Genomic DNA, 7561 nt, shown 5'->3' with positions numbered 1-7561 from the left:
TGACATGATCGCATTCAAGGCAAAGATTGCGATGAAATTCGAATGCGTCGATAAGGGTCCGTTACGAGAATTTTTGGGCATGCAAGTAGACCGGAATGATGATACAGGCAGTATCGTGATGAATCAGGCTCAGTACATAAAAGGCATGCTTCAAAGACATAGTATGGAAGTGTGTCGAGCAGTTGCTACCCCATTGGATGCTGGTTTCCAAGTGGTGTGCAGTGACGAGAAATGTGTCATACAGGATGTGACAATGTATCAGTCAGCAATCGGAGAGTTGATGTGGCTTGCATTAACATCAAGACCTGATATCTACCATTCAGTTATCAAATTAGCGCAAAGGAATAAGGAACCTCACAGTGAACATGTTGCAGCAGTTAAGCATGTTATGAGGTATTTGGCGGCAAGGGAGGATCTTAAGTTCCGCACTACCGATCGTGTGGAGATGCTCTTACGGGATACGCTGAAGCAGATTGGGGCGGTGATGTGAGCAAATCGTACACAGGGTACGTGTTTTTCTTGGCAGGTGGCCCTATCTCCTGGAAATCAGAAAAACAATGCAGTGTGGCGTTGAGCAGCACAGAGGCCGAATACATGGCTATGTCTTTAGCGGCGAAAGAGGCTTTGCATTTGAGGCGATTGTTGATCGAGATTGGATGTGGAGACGCTGGGACATCTACGAAATTGTTTGGAGACAATTTGAGTGCTCAATCTCTGGCCAAGAATCCTGTGTTTCATGCTCGATCGAAACACATTGACATCAGACATCATTTCGTTCGAGAAGTTGTTACAAGAGGCGAGATTGATCTGGACTATATATCAACTAAGGACATGGTAGCTGATATATTAACGAAAAATTTGTCTAAGCAAAAGCATAATCATTGTGTCAAGTTATTGAATTTAAACTAAGAAAGTAATTGTAATTGGCACACAGAATCATATTGAGGAAGGGTGTTGAAAATACCATATGTTTCTGTTTGCAGCCCTGTATTTATCCCTGGTTATATCGATTGTACTAAGCTTGTAGGTTATCGATATAAGATGCTTTGTAACTCTGTATATTTTTGGTTCTTCTTCCTTTTTCCGTCCTTGAAAGTATATGGACAATTAATAAAGATAAACTTATAATTTAACGCAATCCACTCGATCCTCAACAGTAGAAATGAAATAATTATTAATTGTGTTGGATAACTTTTGTTGAAATGCACTTTTACATATGCGCTCATTATTATTACAATTATTAATAAAAGTACATTTGTTAACTTTAAATCAACATTTGATGACTCTATTTTATTAATTACGTTTGCAGTGGAGTCCACTGTCTTCGTATCTATTAGCCCCATATTGGGTTCATCAAATATATCATCAAACTTGTTTATTCTGTTATCAAACATTCAAAGAAAAGTTTTTTTTGAGAAGTTTTGAAGAAAATTTTTTAAGAAGAATAATTTTCTTTTACATTTCCTACCTAATGTTTTGTATAGCTTTACGGGCTATACTGCTATCGGGCAGTTAAGGATCCGCTCAATTTTACAATGTTTTTTACAATGTTTTTCTTACTTCTTAAAAATATATTTTTTCTAAATTGGTTCTTATCTTATACATTATATATGATATATTATTGTATTTTGCTGTCATTTTATTTTCTTTATTCAGCATCAGCTGGTCGTCGCCGGTTGGTACGCCGATGCTCCATCGATGGCGTAAAAGGCGGCCTGCCTTTCATCACACTTGTACTTGGGGCACTTCTTGTCTTCTTTGGTAGTTGTAACTGCTTTGGAGGAGTTTTCGTATTATTATTAATTACTTTCATTGTGGATATGTCTGAGTGAGATTGAGTTTCTGGTTTGTTGACTTTAAAAAGTCAAGTTCTTTTGCAGTTTATGTGCTACTGCCCATGGAGGTGGTGTTTGGCTTGAATATAATAGCTACTTAATGTTTACTATTTACAATTGTTGACTATAGCTAAGACCGCGTAGGTGCGCTGCTATTGACGACGGCAGTGGGGCGGTATGCTTATGTATAAATATGTGTATGTTTAAATGCATAATGGTTTACGTAAAAGAATGTATGTATATAAGACGCAGCAGCGGGAGAGTGAGGATGTATCATATTGCATATTGGACCAGAGCGGCCGCGCTTGTAATATTTGCCGACTCAGCAATGTCCAGCCCATGCGCTCATTGAATGTTGTGCACATAAATATTGTAACAAAGTGCCACATTATGTTTGTAATATTATTGATGTGATATTTCAGAACATGCAACATCCCCCATAATTTTTGTTGTTTGTTTGATATTTTGATCGTTTGATTCTTTGATCTTGATTGTTTGTTTAATGATATATATGGTACAAATTTTTGTTATTATAAAATTTTTTTTTTTTTGCATATATATGTTTATAGTGTTATTAAATGTGGAAATTTATTTGTTTTTTTTTTTTTGTTTATATGTTAACTGATTAAAATTTTTAACCTATCTTTATGCACTATTTGTTTCTTTTTCTTTTATCCTTAATTAGAATTAGAATTAATCCCTATCTTCTGTTTTTTCTATGGTATAATGGCCTTGAAATTTCATTCTTAATAAAACTTAATATTTCTAATTCGATTGTGTTTACCCTCTATCTGTTCGTGGAGGGGCGGAAGGATCCAAATCAGACGCAAGTGGTTGGCATCTAACCAGATGCTCGTACTGGATTGAATATGGCGATTTACAGGAGAACCCTTCGTCACCCTCCTCAGTATGACCGAATTCGGTTTTGGAAAAAACCCTACCCCTCACTCTCTGCTGTTCACCCGGTGGCGTGAACAAACCGCCCCCCTTGCAACAAGTTGCAATTGCCTCGCTGGACATGTCTAAGGATGGGGGATGGCAGCGTTCCGGATCGCCAAGACACGGGTGGAGATGGAGGGGGAACTTTGGATGCAGATGGAGTAGGCTGATGGCTGATGACCTCTGGATAGAAGTCCGAATGAAAGACGGGTGCCTTTCGGGTCTTTACTCTTTGGGTTGGATGTAGGCGACTGAGCTGCCGATGTGCAAGAGAGTGTGGTGTTGCTTGCCACATCGATGGCTGCTCAAGACTACCCGTAGCCTGTCGTCAGCTCGTAGTCCTCGAAACTGTCGGCACTGACGGAGCGCGTGTGCCCCTTGACAAACGCGGCACCTGAAGCAATTGGAACTGCATTCTAAATCGGATGGTGCTGCTGTCCTTAGAGACATCTTCGGACTGCTGGAGGAGGTGGACCGAGACCTTCTGGATTTTCCAGTAAAGGATCCACAGAGAACCCAGCCGAACATCGTCTCGATCCCCACGAAAGAATCACCAACATTCTTGATGATTCGTTCCCCAAGGATAGTGGGAAGGAGCTCGGCTCCAAGCACCAAATCTACAGGAGCTCTTTGGTGAAATCGCGGATCAGTGAGCGGAAGCTCAAGCGAATCCTGCTTCACCTTATTCGGGACGGCGCGGGACGGAAGTGCTTCAGCTACACTAGGCAGCACCACGGCGACTGCTTGGAACCGTCGCAGCGGTTCGTCAGGAGGAGAAATCTGTAAGCGGCACACTTTGTCGCCGCTACCAGCATCGTATTGCCCAATGCCGCGAATGCTAGTTGATACTTTGCAGCTTGGAGGATTATCAATTTAAACATTCTTTGGGAAATAAAGGACGCTTCCGATCCCATATCAATCAAAGCGCGGATTTGAAACTGCTGGCCACGATGATGAATAGTTACCCTCGCAGTACCCAGGAGGCCAGTGTTGCGAGTGGAGGCGAAGTAACTTCCCACGTTTACATGAGGGCTGCTGGAAGAATCGGAGGACGCAGGATTCGAAATTATACAAGCATCAGGTGCTGAGCTCTCTTTCACTTGAGCGGAAAAGGCCTCAGCTCGTGCCGTAGGTTTTCGGCTTACGGATGGAAAGGTCTGACCGCTAGAGCTAGTACACGGTGGCGATCAGTTAGGAATCGATTAAGGTCGTTCCAGGATGAGACGGCGGTCTTATTTGGAACGGACTGTTCCCACAACAGAAGGGTGGATTTGGGCATTTTGCTCGTACAGATTGCTATAAGAAGGATATCCCAATTGTCTGTACGAGCTCCGGAAAGCTCAAGACCGGTTAAGCAACCTTGAATTGAGGTCTGCAGTTATCTCAACGCTTTGCCAGACTATGATAATGGATTATTTTCGTATCGCGCAGTGAGTGATTATACGAGCTCCGGAAAGCTCAAGACCGGTTAAGCAACCTTGAACTGAGGTCTGCAGTTCTCTCAACGCTTTGGCAGACTCTTGTGTTACAGCTGGGATCTGTAGAAGCTGCTTGTCTTGGCTCATAATCAATAATCGATTACTGGACTGGAACCCTTCATTGGTCAAGGGTGACCTAGAAACAATGGCTCTGGCTTCACCACGAGTTTTGCAACTTAAGTGGTAAAGTTTCTCCACTTGTGTTAGGCTTGGATTATGGATAAAAATCGCGGTAAACAAATCACGGAATGTAGGCCAAGCCAGGCTGTCTCCGTTAAAGATTTAGACTTCGTACGGGGGAACTGTGTGGCTTTGATGGGTGGAATCGATGGAGAGCCTGACTGGTGGGGGAGCCATTTTTGTGGACAACTGCTCGATTCGCTCTCCAAACTAAGTCCCGCCTCGCACATATACCATATAACAAAAATCATGTTTAGCTTTAATTGTAGCTATGTGCTTCGGACTATCGTCGTTCTTTTGAGCCGTCAAGGCTTTATAGCATCGTGAAAACTTTGCCTCGACTTTTGCCCAAAGTGACTTAAGCTGGTCTAAGTGTATTTTAATAGAGACGAGTGGCACATCGTCAGCTAAAGCCTGGGCCTCGCGACCCTCGAACGCCGTTAATGCCTCGCACACGGCAACAAAGTCGGAAAGAGACATCGTAGAGTGTCCTCTGAGCTATTACGAATCGAATGGCAACAAACGTGGACTTAGAGCTTTCAAGCGGGGAGATCGAAACGAAGCTGTAAGTGGACTGTATAATTTAAGGATAGAGGAGGAGTGAGAAGGAGAAATGTCTCCTCTTTTTAATGACCACAATGAATAAGCAAAGATCGCATAAATGAAATTAGAAGGATTTATAATTTTCCTCGCAGTTGTGGGAATAATTATAAGGATATATAATCACTTGGATATTAAAATTTATACAATGTGGAAAAATGTTAAAATTTATAAGAGTATTTAAAAATATGGAAAAATTGAGATCAGTAGGATTGGGAGTGCCAATAACTTTTCAACGAAGAAAAAAAAAAAAAAAACTTGGAATTAACTCATTAAACAAATCAATTTCATGGGTCTGTGAGGAAAAGATCAAAATGCACCAAGACAAGGCAAAATATTAATTCCATATAAATAAAAGGTTTTTATTTTTCTTTAGAAAATATTTTGCGAATTAAATTCAATCAGTTGATTGAAATATTTTTGCACAATACGAAAATCACAAAGGAAAATATGGATGTCGTGACCGAGTCACGGCTTGGCTCAAGTGTCAGCACTGATGAGACTTGAGTGTCAGCACTGATCGGGAATCAGCTGTTCTGCCGTGTTTTATGTTTTGTGAATTTAATTAATTGTAAATTGTTTAACGAAAATCACAATTTCCTGCTTTAATTATGTAGGTTTCGAATTATTAAATTGCGGAAAGCCAATCGGAGTGGCTGCAATTAATTTTGTGTGGGTGAATTCAAATTGTATGTGGACATATGTATGTATGTATGTACGTATGAGTGTGGTTACCGCGGCAAAAATTATTACATTTGTATGTACATACATATGTATGTATGGATGTAAAAATTATTTGACATAAATAATTTATGCCGATGGACTAATGATCAGCCCGTGAAGTGTACTTTACACTTTAAGTAAAGGTAAGTGGTGCTTTATAAATTCATTCTCTATTATTGAACACCTTTACTTGCAGGTTAGAAAACAGCTGTTTTTACATGTATGTATGTATATGTGTGTATATACATACATATGTATTGCTATGCAATTGGACTTCTGGACAATCAGAATTTCGAAGAATGGAAAAAAAATGCACTTCCTGAACACAAAAATGATCGGGAAATACCATGTAACCCTTGGAACAGGTCAGGTATGTACATACAAGTATACAGAAGTGTGTAGGTCGCTATGGAAGAGCGGGAAACCACACACTTTTGTAAGTTTGTAATGAGATATAATAAGAAATGTTGTACTTATCAGGAATTCCGCCGATGCAAGCTGGAAAAGCGGAAGGAGATCCGGCTCGAAGGACCAATGTTCGTGGAGGGGCGGAAGGATCCAAATAAGACGCAAGTGGTTGGCGGGTGCCAATTTCTGCAGGGGTCTGGTGAGTGAGTAATGCAATTAAAACGCGCGAGAACTTCGTTTAAGATTAATTCTGGTTTATTTCTATCTATGTTACATGTTAGATGTCCCGACACATACGAGAATGTTTCGGGTTGAAAAAAGGTATATTATCGAAAGCAAAAGCGTAATGAAAGAACGGGTGTTCGGGTCAGATGCTCGTACTGGATTGAATATGGCGATTTACAGGAGAACCCTTCGTCACCCTCCTCAGTATGACAAAACCCTACCCCTCACTCTCTGCTGTTCACCCGGTGGCGTGAACACTATCATATAACTTCTTATTTTTAGCTTCATGCTGTTCTAACATAATTCTGGCTCTTTTATAGTCCAGTTCTAATCTAAATTTTGATTCCTTGGCATAATCTTCTATGTTATAAAGTGGGATTATCTTATCTATACTATTAAAATGTTTTGGTAAATTTGAAGTTTTGCCAATTACCAACTCATATGGACAATAATCATGTGCCACAGAGGGTGTTGTCAGTCAGGTTTGTTAACTGAAATGTATGAGCATAAGAACTCATTAAGGGTTCGGTGGCTTCGCTCCACAGTGCCTACAGTAATGGTGATGATGTGCAGTAGAAGTTATGTTTTTAATTTCCAAATTTTTGCATAAATCTTCAATTATTGAATTTCTATATTCTGTTCTCATGTCCGTAATGAACGTCTGCATTGGACCGTACCGCAGAATGAAATCTTTAAATATAGCTTTTGATACTGTTTTTGCACTTTTGTCTTTTATTGATATTATTATTAGGTATTTTGTTACACCGCACTATGGGTTGTGGAGGCATTTTTTGAGCACTTAAGTCAATTTTAAAAAGTTTCTGAAACCCAAACTTTTTGATGCCAATTTATAGATGAAATATCAAATCACATTTCTGCATACTATGTTTTTCAAAATTATTCAACACTGGTGAGAATAACGCTGTCGAAAACAAGTGTTGGGAACAAAACAAAACTGTTTTCATTTGGTGCAAATTGTTACTTGACTTTGAGTGTATATGACTTTTAAAAGAAAGATGTTATGGATAAAATTGAAGATGCAATTGAAAAAGTCGCACTTGTACTATGTGTTAGTAGATTTGTTTTGTTATAAATGTAGGTGTGTTTCTTAAAATCTGGTTAATTCTGAGCGACTCTCAAAGACAAAACTTGTTACGAAATCTCAACTTTAGG

The sequence above is a fragment of the Drosophila willistoni genome, unplaced genomic scaffold, assembly GCF_018902025.1.
Source record: "Drosophila willistoni isolate 14030-0811.24 unplaced genomic scaffold, UCI_dwil_1.1 Seg385, whole genome shotgun sequence".
NCBI classification, from domain to species: Eukaryota; Metazoa; Arthropoda; class Insecta; order Diptera; family Drosophilidae; genus Drosophila; species Drosophila willistoni.
Note: the sequence above shows the minus strand (reverse complement) of the source record.